The 15846-nt window shown below is 32.8% G+C and overlaps 1 protein-coding gene across 1 annotated transcript in view; it reads left to right on the top strand.

The window, feature by feature from the left end:
• Positions 1–758: 758 nt before the first annotated feature.
• The window catches only part of LOC116161971, a gene marked incomplete at its 3' end in the record, with an annotated part of 30928 nt that continues 15840 nt past the window's right edge, over positions 759–15846 (top strand). The window contains 1 exon segment of the mRNA XM_031475484.1: positions 759–1174.

Here is a 15846-nt window from a genome sequence, read left to right as displayed (position 1 = left end):
ATGCATAAGTTGGCTGTGCGTTAAAACGAATTTCTTTTTTTTCCTCCGTAAAAATCAAACATGGCGTCCGTAAGAAACAAAAATTGTGATAAAGATTTTTCAAAAATTTCAAATTCGTTTTTTAGTTTCAAAATCCTACCCTACACTGTATACATTTTTTTGAAATGAAATCTAGAAATCGCATCACAAGTTGCAATTAGACGTTTTTAAGGATCTTTTCCAAACTTATTTAGTTCTAATTTGGGTGGGAAAATATGCAAACTGGTTTTTCAAACAAACTTCTTCATGGAGAGAACGCGCCCCATTCAAATTTTTAGTGGGCGGCAATTCTGTAACAAAAAAGGGTAAAAGTCTCGCGCATCTGTCGCTAATATTCGGCGTCTTTTGAAAAATTGAGTTATTGTAATATGCCCCGGTTTGTACGTCGCATCAAGTGGCATACACTTGTGTCCACCCCTTTCGCATATTTAAAGCGCGGCGAAAAAAGGTCGGTCAGTCGCGAAACGTTAATTACGCGCCGTCTTATCCCTTTCAACGGACGTCAACCCCTCGCAACTCGACACCCTCTTTTCGCGACCGAATTTCAAAAGAGAAACTTCCCACCCCTCGCCGCGACGCAGGTAAAATACGCGTAATCGCAATCATGAATGAATCTGTCGCACGCACCTCCGCTGAAATTGGCATCGGAACCACCTCCTCCCCCACGTGCCCGCGCTTAAACGTAAGTAAATCGTACGCGTACAACGCGCGGCGACGACGACGGCGACGGCCGCGCGTACTCGAAAACGGCGGAATCCGTAATTGTACAATTTTAAGCTGAATGTACCTATTCAGAAAGTGAGCCAATATAATTTCAGAATATAACTGAATTTTTCGGGGTCTCGGGTAGGGAGGATCGGCTGGTGGGGGCAAAGCGGCATTTTAAATTGAAAATAGTAGTCAGTCGGTTGGCAGCCGCTGTTGATCGAGTTTAAAATTTACTTTTGTTAACCTTTTATTTATTTTTGTTATCATTTTCCACCACCGAAAGGCTTAGTGCACCCCATTTTTTTTTCGAAATTGTGCGATTCGCCCGAACTGTGTTAGTGCAAAGTGCGCGGCGTATACAGTGCGTGACAATTTTTTTTTGCAAATGTGGGAAAATCACGTGTACGCAAAAAAGTTGCGTTTAAAGGTAGGGCCCTTTTGTGTTTTTTTTTTCGAAAAACTCGAGGCGCGCGAAAAGATACGCGTGACGGACGGATTCGAGTCGGCCGTCACTGAATAATCGATTAAGCGTGCCCTTAAGGGTTATTTATTGCGCGAGATCGGTGACAAATTTCCGAGGCGCCGAGGTTTTTTTAAAATAAAAAAAACTAGGCCCGAATCGCTCACGTAAGCGCGCCTTATGGCGGATTTTGCAATGACAACAGTTTTTTTTACGTTATCCCTTTCTTGGCAAAGCGACCGCGGAAAATACTAGCGGTATCGATGAGTCCGCAGAGTAGAAAATGCTTTTTGGCACCGGACACTTTTGGATTTCGAGCGTGACATTTTCACGCGTTGGCGTAATTGTCTACGTACCAAATCACTGGTCGTTCTCGAATGGAAACTAAAACGAAATTCTTTACTTATTGGGGGAAAGCTTCAGGCGATTGTCTGTCCGTCCATTCGTGCGTATTTTGGAAAACTCATGATCTCACTGCCTAGGCAACTTCACAAAAAAGTTCAATTGTTTTTCCGCCTAGGCCATCTTCCAATTTCTTTACGTATCAAAAATACCAAAATCGTTCAAGGAATTGATAGCAGTCCAAATTTGAGTAACCCACTTCTGCTCTTTTTTGAGTTTTGAATTTTAATGAGCCGTAGTTGCATACCACCACAAAATAAAAATCGGTAAATCTAATTGTTTCAGACAATTTGTACGCCCGTAAAGTTCTAAAGTACTCGATAATTTGTAGAAGTCGTCCAATTTGAAGTTCATGGTTCTAAAAATATCCACGAGCAGATTCGAAAATGTGTAATTCCACCTTTATTTGCATCACAACGAATTGCGAAGCGAATTTGTTCCACAGTTCGAATAATGCCTATCATACCGACCAAGCGTTTTTATTAGATCTGCAGATTTGAACACAAAAGCCGACTTTTTTCGTTTAAAATTTAGTTTAGATCTCTTGGAAGAAGTTAAAGTTAAACTCGACTTGCAAATTTTGTATAGAAATTAGTTCTAAAACCTTTTTGTCCTAATCTCAGCATTGGATCTACTAGTTAATGAAATGATCTACTAACTTATACTTAAAAGAACCTTCTCATAAAAGTTCAGAAATAGATACATTTGGGACGATTACTTTAGTTCTAAAAGTTATAGAAATTGTAAAATTAACAGTGTTTTTTAGAACAATGTCCCAAAATTGACCTAATAGAAGGATATACTTGTTTAGACCCAATGGTTCTAAAATACTGCCTTTACAAATCCGGCCAATTCTCCTCTGGAACAGTTCACCAAGGAACTGCGAACGGTTCGAACTTTTTCATTCTAAATTCGGGCTTACTACTTACTTCTAATAATAGGTAACTGGTAGATGCCATAACAGTCAGTTCTCATTAGATACAGATTGTTGCATCTCAAAAACTACGAAGGAAAAAGCGTTTTCAGCCTTCTAGTTCTAATAGTACCTACGGTGGTAGCCGTGATGCCAGACAGTTCTAATTAGAGCTACTGAAATCTGTAATTCCAACTGTCGTTATTATATTTGCATCTCAAAGAACTGCTGAGGTGCTGGCTTTTCTCGTCCTAAATTGAGCGTTGTAGTTCTAATACTACGATAAAAGCCGAAAAAGTAGCTAGTTTTAGTTAGATCTGCAGATTGGAAAATTTTCATTTGTACCCCAAAGAATTACGGGCGGAACTCGGGGCCGAAAAATGAGACAATGGTATTTTTCGTTCTAAATTTAGTGTTTTAGTTCTAATACTACGATAAAAGCCGAAAAAATAGCTAGTTTTAATTAGATCGGTAGATTTAAAAAATGTGTAGTTCTAATTTTTTATTTGTACATTGTATCTGTACATTCAAAAAATGTGTAGTTCTAATTTTTTATTTGTACCCCAAAGAAATGCGAACGGACTGATAATGTACCGGAACTTTAGTTCTAAATTCAGCCTAAAAGTTCTAATATATACGATAAAAGCCGAGGTAGTCGCTAGTTCTAGTTAGATCTGTAGATTCAAAAAATGTGTAGGTCTAATTTGTATCCCAAAGAACTGCGAACGGATTGATAATGTACCGGAAATTTTAGTTCTAAATTCAGCCTAATAGTTCTAATAATATCTACGATAAAAGCCGAGGTAGTCGCTAGTTCTAGTTAGATCTGTAGATTCAAAAATGTGTAGTACCCCAAAGAACTGCGAACGGATTGATAATGTACCGGAAATTTTGGTTCTAAATTAAGCCTTGTAGTTCTAATAATATTTACGATAAAAGCCGTTGTAGTCGCTAGTTCTAGTTAGATCTGTAGAATCAAAAAATGTGTAGTTCTAATTTGTACTCCCAAAGAACTGCGAACGGATTGATAATGTACCGGAAATTTTAGTTCTAAATTCAGCCTAGTAGTTCTAATAATATCTACGATAAAAGCCGAGGTAGTCGCTAGTTCTAGTTAGATCTGTAGATTCAAAAATGTGTAGTACCCCAAAGAACTGCGAACGGATTGATAATGTACCGGAAATTTTGGTTCTAAATTAAGCCTTGTAGTTCTAATAATATTTACGATAAAAGCCGTTGTAGTCGCTAGTTCTAGTTAGATCTGTAGAATCAAAAAATGTGTAGTTCTAATTTGTACTCCCAAAGAACTGCGAACGGATTGATAATGTACCGGAAATTTTAGTTCTAAATTCAGCCTAGTAGTTCTAATAATATCTACGATAAAAGCCGAGGTAGTCGCTAGTTCTAGTTAGATCTGTAGATTCAAAAAATGTGTAGTTCTAATTTGTACCTCAAAGAAATGCGAACGGATTGATAATGTACCGGAAGTTTTAGTTTTAAATTCAGTCTTGTAGGTTCTAATAATATACACGATAAAAGCCCAGGTAGTCGGAGTAGTTTTAGTTAGACCTGTAGATTCAAAAAATGTGTAGTTCTAATTTTTTATTTGTACCCCAAAAAACTGCGAACGAATTGATAATGTACCGGAAGTTTTAATTCTAAATTAAGCCTTGTAGTTCTAATAATATCTACGATAAAAGCCGAGGAAGCCGTGGTAGTTTTAGTTGGATCTGTAGATTCAAAAAATGTGTAGTTCTAATTTTTATTTGTACCCCAAAGAACTGCGAACGGATTGATAATGTACCGGAAGTTTTAATTCAAAATTCAGCCTTGTAGTTCTAATAATATCTACGATTAAAGGCGAGGTAGTCGTAGTAGTTTTAGTTAGATCTGTAGATTCAAAAAATGTGTAGTTCTAATTTTTTATTTGTACCCCAAAGAATTGCGAACGGATTGATAATGTACCGGAAGTTTTAGTTCTAAATTCAGTCTTGTAGTTCTAATAATATCTACGATAAAAGCAGAGGTAATCGCTTAGATCTGTAGATTCAAAAAATGTGCAGTTCTAATTTTTTATTTGTACCCCAAAAGAACGGCGAACGGATTGATAATGTACCGGAAGTTTTAGTTCTAAATTCAGCCTTGTAGTTCTAATAATACCTACGACTAAAAGTGAGGTAGTAGTAGTAGTTTTAGTTAGATCTGTAGATTCAAAAAATGTGTAGTTCTAATTTTTTATTTGTATCCCAAAGAATTGCGAACGGATTGATCATCTACCGGAAGTTTTAGTTCTAAATTCAGTCTTGTAGTTCTAATAATATCTACGATAAAAGCAGAGGTAATCGCTTAGATCTGTAGATTCAAAAAATGTGCAGTTCTAATTTTTTATTTGTACCCCAAAGAACGGCGAACGGATTGATAATGTACCGGAAGTTTTAGTTCTAAATTCAGCCTTGTAGTTCTAATAAAACCTACGATTAAAAGTGAGGTAGTAGTAGTAGTTTTAGTTAGATCTGTAGATTCAAAAAATGTGTAGTTGTTCTAATAATATCTACAATATTATCCGAGATAGTAGCTAGGTTTACTCAGATCTGCAGATTGATTAATTTGTAGTTCTAATTTTTTTGCACTCCACGGAAAGATGAGGCACTGGCTTTTTTAGTTCTAAATTTAGCATTTTAGTTCTAATAATATTTGCGACTGTAGGTCCTAGACTAGATTTAGCTCTAAAGATTTAAAAAATTGCTATATTTGAACCTCAAGGTACATAGTTCTATTTGAAAAATTCCGCTATCCTTCATCGGAAACAGTCACGCGCAGGTAATCTTTTCGCAGATCGTTAGTTCTACCAGTGATGATTCTACACTTTTACCTTCGTTAAAACTGGCGGAATTATGGTTCTAAATAAGTTCTAAAATTTTTCAACTGTAGGAACATCATAGGAGCCCACAATTTTTGCTAGGTTTCCTTAAAGTCCATAATAGTTCTACTAGTGGCATTCTAAAGTGTGCTACTTTAGACTAGTTCTAACACACTACGAAAAGCTCGATCAATTTTAGGCCTACTACAGATATACACGTGAAAAATTGATTTTCTAGTTTACTTCGTCACGTTTGCTAGCACCAGTTCTAAAGTTATATAGAATATAGAAATATTTTTACCCGAAGTTCTTGAGTTCTAATTTTTAGTCTTCTTCCGTTCTAAAGCTCCATTTGTGAGTGTGAATTTTTTAATTTGATCGGTTGAGAATAAAAGATCGTGAGGGTGAATAGATTTTTTGCAAGTGATCTGTTGAAGTTGAGGGGGGGGGGTATTTTTAGTGATGATTACTTGGAAGTAAAATCAGTTGAGCGAGTGAAATTTCATAAAAATGATCTTGTTTGCTTCCATTCCCTAGCGATCACTTGCATGGTGCCACGTTGTCACGTGGGGGGGGGGGGCGGGGGGATTATTCCATACCACCGGACCTCGCGGTGCTGCGTTCTCTGCAGTACGGAGGAAAGCCAGTCCTTAAGCCTAAACTGTGTCCAGAAGAAGGTATTATCGAGGGGTGGGGCATTGGGGTTGATCAGGTCCTTGTCATGTTCAAAATTGAAGTTGAATTCATGGAGGGTGGGGGGGGGGGGCTTGGAGATAACTAAAATTGTAATGGTGAATTTTTTCTTTTGGTTTAGTGTTGTCTTAATTTTAGATCTCGAGTTGTGGGTTGATTTGATGGGGCAAACTTGGTAGCAGGGAGTCGTTTCGAATTTAAATTCTAGCCTCCCGATAATTTGAAATTTCGCCTACCATTATATCGTAGATTCGTTAAATTATCTGGGCGGAACGGCGAGAGCACACTAATTTAGGCGATCATGGCCAATTTACGACGCTTTTTGGATAAGTGGCAATTTGTCGAGCGATTTTTCTGGTGGCCCCCAAACGGTAAATTAGCGTTTAGTAGTTTATTATGCGAAATTCGGTGCATAACTATATCGCAAAACCATCCAAAAAATTCGGTAACTCGACTAAAACATGTTAAACAACTTTGGCGAAAAAAATCGAAAAACTGCATCGAATTCGGCTTGAACGTAGGAGTGCCACGGATTCATTTGGTGTTTTTTTAACGAACCTCTCGCTCCTTTTCCACCCCACTGCTGAATAAGGAGCGCGAATGCACCGCCGTAATAAAATAAATGCATTTTAATCCAAATTCTTGTTAACTATTTATGTCTTTTTTATGTTTTTATACAGTTACCGATATATTTTAGGCGCGTTCTCGTTTTTTGATTTTTATCGGAATTTTTAACGAAGTCCGCTCGCTTAATTGTAGCTCAACCCCGGTCCGAAATTCGTTTCTCTTTTGTTACGTTTTTAACAAATTTATGGGCTTCTGGCGCTCGCTCTCGCTCGCTCCCCATTCGAACGGACGCGCCCTCCTCGTCGCGCCGCAATAAAACACGTTTAACAAATCTGTCTTTGCGATGTCGAGGAATTTAAAATCGAGCTTTTATTCTTTTATTGACATCAACTATCAATGCGAACAGCTAATAAAATTTATAACATAATTAAAGCTCGCTTAATCAGCTCACGGTTTAAGATCTCGGCCCGTGCGAGCGTGTATTTACACAAAAATTACTCCCGCTCGCGATTAAAGAGTCGCGCAACATATAAATGACGAAAAAATTTTTATTAGGGGGGTAATTCCGTAGGTAGCTTCTGTTTTCCTTGAAATTTAGATAAGGAAATCTACTGTATCGCACAGAAATCAAAGTGCCCGCCGTCTGTTGACTCTGTCGGCGCGTTTAAAATTTATTTAGAAATTGTAAATTAAGTCGCTTTTTGAGTTTTCGGTGCTAACGGCCTGCTACCATGGGAATGTTAGGCAACCCACAACGCTGAAGTGTAAAAAATCGCAACCCTTACTGTTTCTCAATAAATGGCTTTCCTTGATTTTGGTTTAATTAAAGGCTAATAAGACCCCAAAGGTATAAGTGGTGAGGGACTCTTGACAACGAGAAAGCAAATGCAGGAAAAACACCCTCACAATTTTTTCGCTTTTCAAAAACGACCCCCCCCCCCTCTTTGAATTTTCGTATGTTTCAATCAACAATTTTCTTGAAACATGGTCGAATTTGTTTAATTATTGTGCAAATTATGATCAATACTGCGCTTAATTATCACGAAAATTAAATCTCAGTAGCGCATAATTACTAATAAAAATTAATTTTTACACGAGTCGTAATTATGTTTTGAGAATTGACGTAAAACTTAATATCAACGGCGCTTAATTACCAAATAAATTATCGCTAAAATTGTGAGCACGTGGAGATTGAATTTTTGCAATAAAATTAATTCTCACAGGAGTTGTAATTATCTGTTTGAAAGTGTGGGTCAATTAATATTGACGGCGCTTAATTATGGCTTAGTTAAGTATGAGCACGTGTAGATTGGATTTTTTCGATAATTTTGTTCTGAATGTAGGCGCAAAATTTCGTTTTCAATTGTGCTTAATTAACCAGAAAAAATTAATTTTACAATAGGTTTAATTATCTCGGAATCTCGAATTTTGCGATAATTGTCTTTAGAATTGTAATTTTAACTGCGCTTAATTATCGAAAAAAAAAATTAATTATACCAGAGTTTTAATTAATTTAATCGGTTTCAAAGGATTTTTGTAATAACGTTCTTCTAAAAGTAGTGCAGAATTTAATTTCATGGCGCTTAATTACATATAACATGATATTAACAGCGCTTAATTACCACACAAATTATGAACAGGTATAGATGGGATTTTTGCAATTCAACAAAACTTAATTTTCATTAATTAGATTTCAAATGGTGCCGCAATTAATTATCACGAAAATTACGAGCACGTGTAATTTGGATTTTTGTGATAATTTTCTTCTCTTAGTTATAGTAGTAATTATCTATTCCAAAAGTGGTCGAAAATTTAATGTTAACCGAGCATAATTATCATCTAAATTATCGCCAAAATTATGAGCACTTGTAGATTAGATTTTTACAACACAAAAATTAATTTTCACAGGAACTGTAATTGTGTTTCAAAATTAATACCAACGGCGCTTACTTATGCCGGCAAAATTATGAGTACGTGTATATCCGATTTTGTGCGGTAATTTGTTCCTCAAATTAATCAACCGATTTAATTATTATAACAATTTTTTTAGATGAACTGTAATTATATCTCAAAAAGTGCGCAAGATTTAATTTTTTTTAGGAATTATGGCGCGTTAATTTTAATTTAATTAATAAACTTAAAACTTAAATTTAATTTTCCCGGCACTTCATTATCAGCAAAATTATCCCCAAATGTGGATTAGATTCTTGCAATAATTTTCTTAAAGAAGCGCAGTGTGTGATATCAACAGCGCTTAATTATTATCTGCTACAAATGGTGACGCAAAATGTACATTAATTACGTAAAATGCAAAATTAACGGCCCTTAATTACTTACCACACAAATTATGAATTGGCGTAGATTGGATTTTTGCACTCAAAATTTAATTTTCAGAAGACCCGTAATTATGTTTGAAATGGTGCCCCAAAATTAATATGAACGGGACTTAATTATGACGAAAATAATCGCCAAAATTATATGTATATCAGATTTTTGCGAGAACTTTCTTCTCAAAGTAGCGCACAATTAAATCTCTACCGCGTTTAATTATCGAAAAAGAATTTTCACCAGATTTGTAATTACCTGTTTCAAAAAATGGGTGTAAAATTTATTATTAACGCCGCTTAATTATCACGAAAGTCTCCAAGATTATGAGTACGTAGATCAGATTTTTGCGATAATGTTTATTGAAGTAGCGCATAATTAATTTCAACTGCTCTTAATTATAGAAAAAAATTATAATAAATGTTTCAGGGTCTGGATTTTTGCGATAATTTTCTTCTGAAAGTAGCACAGATAATTTCAATCGCGCTTAATTATCGAAAATACAATTAATTTTCATATGAGTTTTAATTATCTGTTTCAAAAAGCGGCGCGAAATTTAGTATTAACGGAACTTAATTATGAGCACAAAATTAGTTTTCGCTTGAACTATAATTATGTTTCAAATGGTGGGGCAAAATTAATATTAACGGCGGCGCTTAATTACTTAAAGTAAAGTAAAGTCGCACAGAGTTTAATTTTAATTAAGCTTAATTATCGCAAAAAAATAATTTTTACCTAAGGTGTAATTATCTTTTCTAAGAGTGACTTATAATTTAATATTAACGGCGCTTAATTATCACGTAGATTATCGTTAAAATTATAAGCACGTGTAGATTCAAATTTCGCGATAATTTTCTTTTAAGTAGCGCAGAACTTAATTGCGCTTATTAATTATAAAAAAATTAATCTCATTATCTGTTTCAAAGGATCTGGATTTTTCCGATAATTTTCTTCTTAAAGTAACACAGAATTTAATTTAAGTTTCAAAGAGTGCAAAATTTAATATTAATAGCGTTTAGTTATTACACAGATTATCGTTAAATTGTGAGCACGATAGATTGGATTTTGCGATAATTATCTTCTTAAAGTAGTAGGGAATTTAGTTTCAACCTTAATTATCGAAAAAAGATTTTTACAGTTGTAATTATCTATTTAAAAAGTGTTAATATTAACGGATTGTCATGACAATTATCGTTAAAATTATGAGCACTTGTAGATTGGAAAATTAATTTACACAAGAGTTGTAATTACGTTTCAAACGGCGCTTAATTATGACAACAACAATTTTCTTGAAACATGGTCGAATTTGTTTAATTATTGTGCAAATTATGATCAATACTGCGCTTAATTATCACGAAAATTAAATCTCACTAGCGCATAATTACTAATAAAAATTAATTTTTACACGAGTCGTAATTATGTTTTGAGAATTGACTTCAAACTTAATATCAACGGCGCTTAATTACCACATAAAGTATCGCTAAAATTGTGAGCACGTGGAGATTGAATTTTTGCAATAAAATTAATTCTCACAGGAGTTGTAATTATCTGTTTGAAAGTGTGGGTCAATTAATATTGACGGCGCTTAATTATGGCTTAGTTAAGTATGAGCACGTGTAGATTGAATTTTTTCGATAATTTTGCTCTGAATGTAGGCGCAAAATTTCGTTTTCAATTGTGCTTAATTAACCAGAAAAAATTAATTTTACAATAGGTTTAATTATCTCGGAATCTCGAATTTTGCGATAATTGTCTTTAGAATTGTAATTTTAACTGCGCTTAATTATCGAAAAAAAAAATTAATTATACCAGAGTTTTAATTAATTTAATCGGTTTCAAAGGATTTTTGTAATAACGTTCTTCTAAAAGTAGTGCAGAATTTAATTTCATGGCGCTTAATTACATATAACATGATATTAACAGCGCTTAATTACCACACAAATTATGAACAGGTATAGATGGGATTTTTGCAATTCAACAAAACTTAATTTTCATTAATTAGATTTCAAATGGTGCCGCAATTAATTATCACGAAAATTACGAGCACGTGTAATTTGGATTTTTGTGATAATTTTCTTCTCTTAGTTATAGTAGTAATTATCTATTCCAAAAGTGGTCGAAAATTTAATGTTAACCGAGCATAATTATCATCTAAATTATCGCCAAAATTATGAGCACTTGTAGATTAGATTTTTACAACACAAAAATTAATTTTCACAGGAACTGTAATTGTGTTTCAAAATTAATACCAACGGCGCTTACTTATGCCGGCAAAATTATGAGTACGTGTATATCCGATTTTGTGCGGTAATTTCTTCCTCAAATTAATCAACCGATTTAATTATTATAACAATTTTTTTAGATGAACTGTAATTATATCTCAAAAAGTGCGCAAGATTTAATTTTTTTTAGGAATTATGGCGCGTTAATTTTAATTTAATTAATAAACTTAAAACTTAAATTTAATTTTCCCGGCACTTCATTATCAGCAAAATTATCCCCAAATGTGGATTAGATTCTTGCAATAATTTTCTTAAAGAAGCGCAGTGTGTGATATCAACAGCGCTTAATTATTATCTGCTACAAATGGTGACGCAAAATGTACATTAATTACGTAAAATGCAAAATTAACGGCCCTTAATTACTTACCACACAAATTATGAATTGGCGTAGATTGGATTTTTGCACTCAAAATTTAATTTTCAGAAGACCCGTAATTATGTTTGAAATGGTGCCCCAAAATTAATATGAACGGGACTTAATTATGACGAAAATAATCGCCAAAATTATATGTATATCAGATTTTTGCGAGAACTTTCTTCTCAAAGTAGCGCACAATTAAATCTCTACCGCGTTTAATTATCGAAAAAGAATTTTCACCAGATTTGTAATTACCTGTTTCAAAAAATGGGTGTAAAATTTATTATTAACGCCGCTTAATTATCACGAAAGTCTCCAAGATTATGAGTACGTAGATCAGATTTTTGCGATAATGTTTATTGAGTAGCGCATAATTAATTTCAACTGCTCTTAATTATAGAAAAAAATTATAATAAATGTTTCAGGGTCTGGATTTTTGCGATAATTTTCTTCTTAAAGTAACACAGAATTTAATTTAAGTTTCAAAGAGTGCAAAATTTAATATTAATAGCGTTTAATTATTACACAGATTATCGTTAAATTGGGAGCACGATAGATTGGATTTTGCGATAATTATCTTCTTAAAGTAGTAGGGAATTTAGTTTCAACCTTAATTATCGAAAAAAGATTAATTTTTACAGTTGTAATTATCTATTTAAAAAGTGTTAATATTAACGGATTGTCATGACAATTATCGTTAAAATTATGAGCACTTGTAGATTGGAAAATTAATTTACACAAGAGTTGTAATTACGTTTCAAACGGCGCTTAATTATGACAACAACAATTTTCTTGAAACATGGTCGAATTTGTTTAATTATTGTGCAAATTATGATCAATACTGCGCTTAATTATCACGAAAATTAAATCTCACTAGCGCATAATTACTAATAAAAATTAATTTTTACACGAGTCGTAATTATGTTTTGAGAATTGACTTCAAACTTAATATCAACGGCGCTTAATTACCACATAAAGTATCGCTAAAATTGTGAGCACGTGGAGATTGAATTTTTGCAATAAAATTAATTCTCACAGGAGTTGTAATTATCTGTTTGAAAGTGTGGGTCAATTAATATTGACGGCGCTTAATTATGGCTTAGTTAAGTATGAGCACGTGTAGATTGAATTTTTTCGATAATTTTGCTCTGAATGTAGGCGCAAAATTTCGTTTTCAATTGTGCTTAATTAACCAGAAAAAATTAATTTTACAATAGGTTTAATTATCTCGGAATCTCGAATTTTGCGATAATTTAGAATTGTAATTTTAACTGCGCTTAATTATCGAAAAAAAAATTAATTATACCAGAGTTTTAATTAATTTAATCGGTTTCAAAGGATTTTTGTAATAACGTTCTTCTAAAAGTAGTGCAGAGTTTAATTTCAACCGCGCATAATTGTTTTAAAAAATTAATTATCGAAAAAAAATTAATTATACCAGTTTTAATTAATTTAATCGCTTTCAAAGGATTTTTGTAATAACGTTCTTCTAAAAGTAGTGCAGAGTTTAATTTCGACAGCGCATAATTGTTTTAAAAAATTAATTTTTATGAGCTGTAATTATCTACTTCAAAAGGTAACGCAAAATCTATTATTCATGGCGCTTAATTACATATAATATGATATTTGCAGCGCTTAATTACCACACAGATTATGAACAGGTATAGATGGGATTTTTGCAATTCAACAAAACTTAATTTTCATTAATTAGATTTCAAATGGTGCCGCAATTAATTATCACGAAAATTACGAGCACGTGTAATTTGGATTTTTGTGATAATTTTCTTCCCTTAATTATCGTAGTAATTATCTATTCCAAAAGTGGTCCAAAATTTAATGTTAACCGAGCATAATTATCATCTAAATTATCGCCAAAATTATGCGCACTTGTAGATTAGATTTTTACAACACAAAAATTAATTTTCACAGGAACTGTAATTATGTTTCAAAATTAATACCAATTAATTAATAACAATTTTTTTACATGAACTTGTAATTATGGCTCAAAAAGTGCGCAAGATTTAACTTTTTTTAGGAATTATGGCGCGTTAATTTAATTTAAACTTAATTAATTAATAAACTTAAAACTTAAATTTAATTTTCCCGGCACTTACTTATTTATCAGCAAAATTATCCCCAAGTGTGGATCAGATTCTTGCAATAATTTTCTTAAAGAAGCGCTTAATTATTATCTGCTTCAAATGGTAACGCAAAATGTATATTAACGGCCCTTAATTACGTAAAATGTAAAAATAACGGCCCCTAATTACTTACCACACAAATTATGAATTGACGTAGATTGGATTTTTGAACTCAAAATTTAACTTTCACAAGACCTGTAATTATGTTTGAAATGGTGTCCCAAAATTAATATGAACGGGGCTTAATTATGACCAAAATAGTCGCCAAAATTATGAATACATGGATATCAGATTTTTGCGAGAACTTTCTTCTCAAAGTAGCGCACAATTAAATCTCTACCTCGATTAATTATCGAAAAAGAATTTGTAATTATCTGTTTAAAAATTGGGTGTAAAATTTATTATTAACGCCGCTTAATTATCACGAAAGTCTCCAAGATTATGAGTACGTAGATCAGATTTTTGCGATAATGTTTATTGAGTAGCGCATAATTAATTTCAACTGCTCTTAATTATAGAAAAAAATTATAATAAATGTTTCAGGGTCTGGATTTTTGCGATAATTTTCTTCTGAAAGTAGCACAGATAATTTCAATCGCGCTTAATTATCGAAAATACAATTAATTTTCATATGAGTTTTAATTACCTGTTTCAAAAAGCGGCGCGAAATTTAGTATTAACGGAACTTAATTATGAGCACAAAATTAGTTTTCACTTGAACTATAATTATGTTTCAAATGGTGGGGCAAAATTAATATTAACGGCGGCGCTTAATTACTTAAAGTAAAGTAAAGTCGCACAGAGTTTAATTTTAATTAAGCTTAATTATCGCAAAAAAATAATTTTTACCTAAGGTGTAATTATCTTTTCTAAGAGTGACTTATAATTTAATATTAACGGCGCTTAATTATCACGTAGATTATCGTTAAAATTATAAGCACGTGTAGATTCAAATTTCGCGATAATTTTCTTTTAAGTAGCGCAGAACTTAATTGCGCTTATTAATTATAAAAAAATTAATCTCATTATCTGTTTCAAAGGATCTGGATTTTTCCGATAATTTTCTTCTTAAAGTAACACAGAATTTAATTTAAGTTTCAAAGAGTGCAAAATTTAATATTAATAGCGTTTAGTTATTACACAGATTATCGTTAAATTGTGAGCACGATAGATTGGATTTTGCGATAATTATCTTCTTAAAATAGTAGGGAATTTAATTTCAACCTTAATTATCGAAAAAAGATTTATCTATTTAAAAAGTGTTAATATTAACGGATTGTCATGACAATTATCATTAAAATTATGAGCACTTGTAGATTGGAAAATTAATTTACACAAGAGTTGTAATTACGTTTCAAACGGCGCTTAATTATGAGGATAATTATGGCTAAAATTATGAGCCTCAGTACGGTTTTGATTACCTGTTTCGTGGGGTCTGGATGTTTGCGATAATTTTGTTCTGGAAGTAGTCCAGAATTAATCTTAAGCGCGCTTAATTATCGCAAAAAAATTAATTTTCACAAATGTAATTATCTGTTCCGAAGGGTGGCGTAAAATGTAATATTAATGGCGTTTAATTACCACACAAATTATCACTGAAATTAAGAGATTGGATTTTTGTCATAATTTTCTTCTTAAAATAGCATAGTTTAATTTCAAATGGGCTTAATTATTATAGATAAAACACTAATTTTACAAGAATTTTATCTGTTTCAAAAAGTGGCGCAAAATTTGATAGTAACGGCGCTTAATTATCACGAAAATTAAGAGTACGTACATTTTTTGATAATTTTCTTCTCAAACGCGCTTAACTGTCACGAAACAAATTAATTGTTACAAAAGTTGTAATTATCTGTTTTGAAGAGTGGCATTCATTTAAATGGCAGTGCTTAATTATCGGCAAAATTATCGCCAAACTTATGAGCACTTCTAGATTAGATTTTTGCAATACCAAATTAATCTTCACAAGAGCTGTAATTATGTTTCAAATGGTTGCGAAAATTATTATGAACGGCGGTTAATTATCATAGTTTCAAGTGCGCTTAATTATCGAAAAAAAATTAATTTTACCAGAGTTGTCATCTGTTTCAAAGAGTCT

Source organism: Photinus pyralis, unplaced genomic scaffold (assembly GCF_008802855.1).
Source record: "Photinus pyralis isolate 1611_PpyrPB1 unplaced genomic scaffold, Ppyr1.3 Ppyr1.4_LG10, whole genome shotgun sequence".
Classification (NCBI taxonomy): Eukaryota; Metazoa; Arthropoda; class Insecta; order Coleoptera; family Lampyridae; genus Photinus; species Photinus pyralis.
Note: the sequence above shows the minus strand (reverse complement) of the source record. Positions and strands in the feature narration are given on the sequence as shown.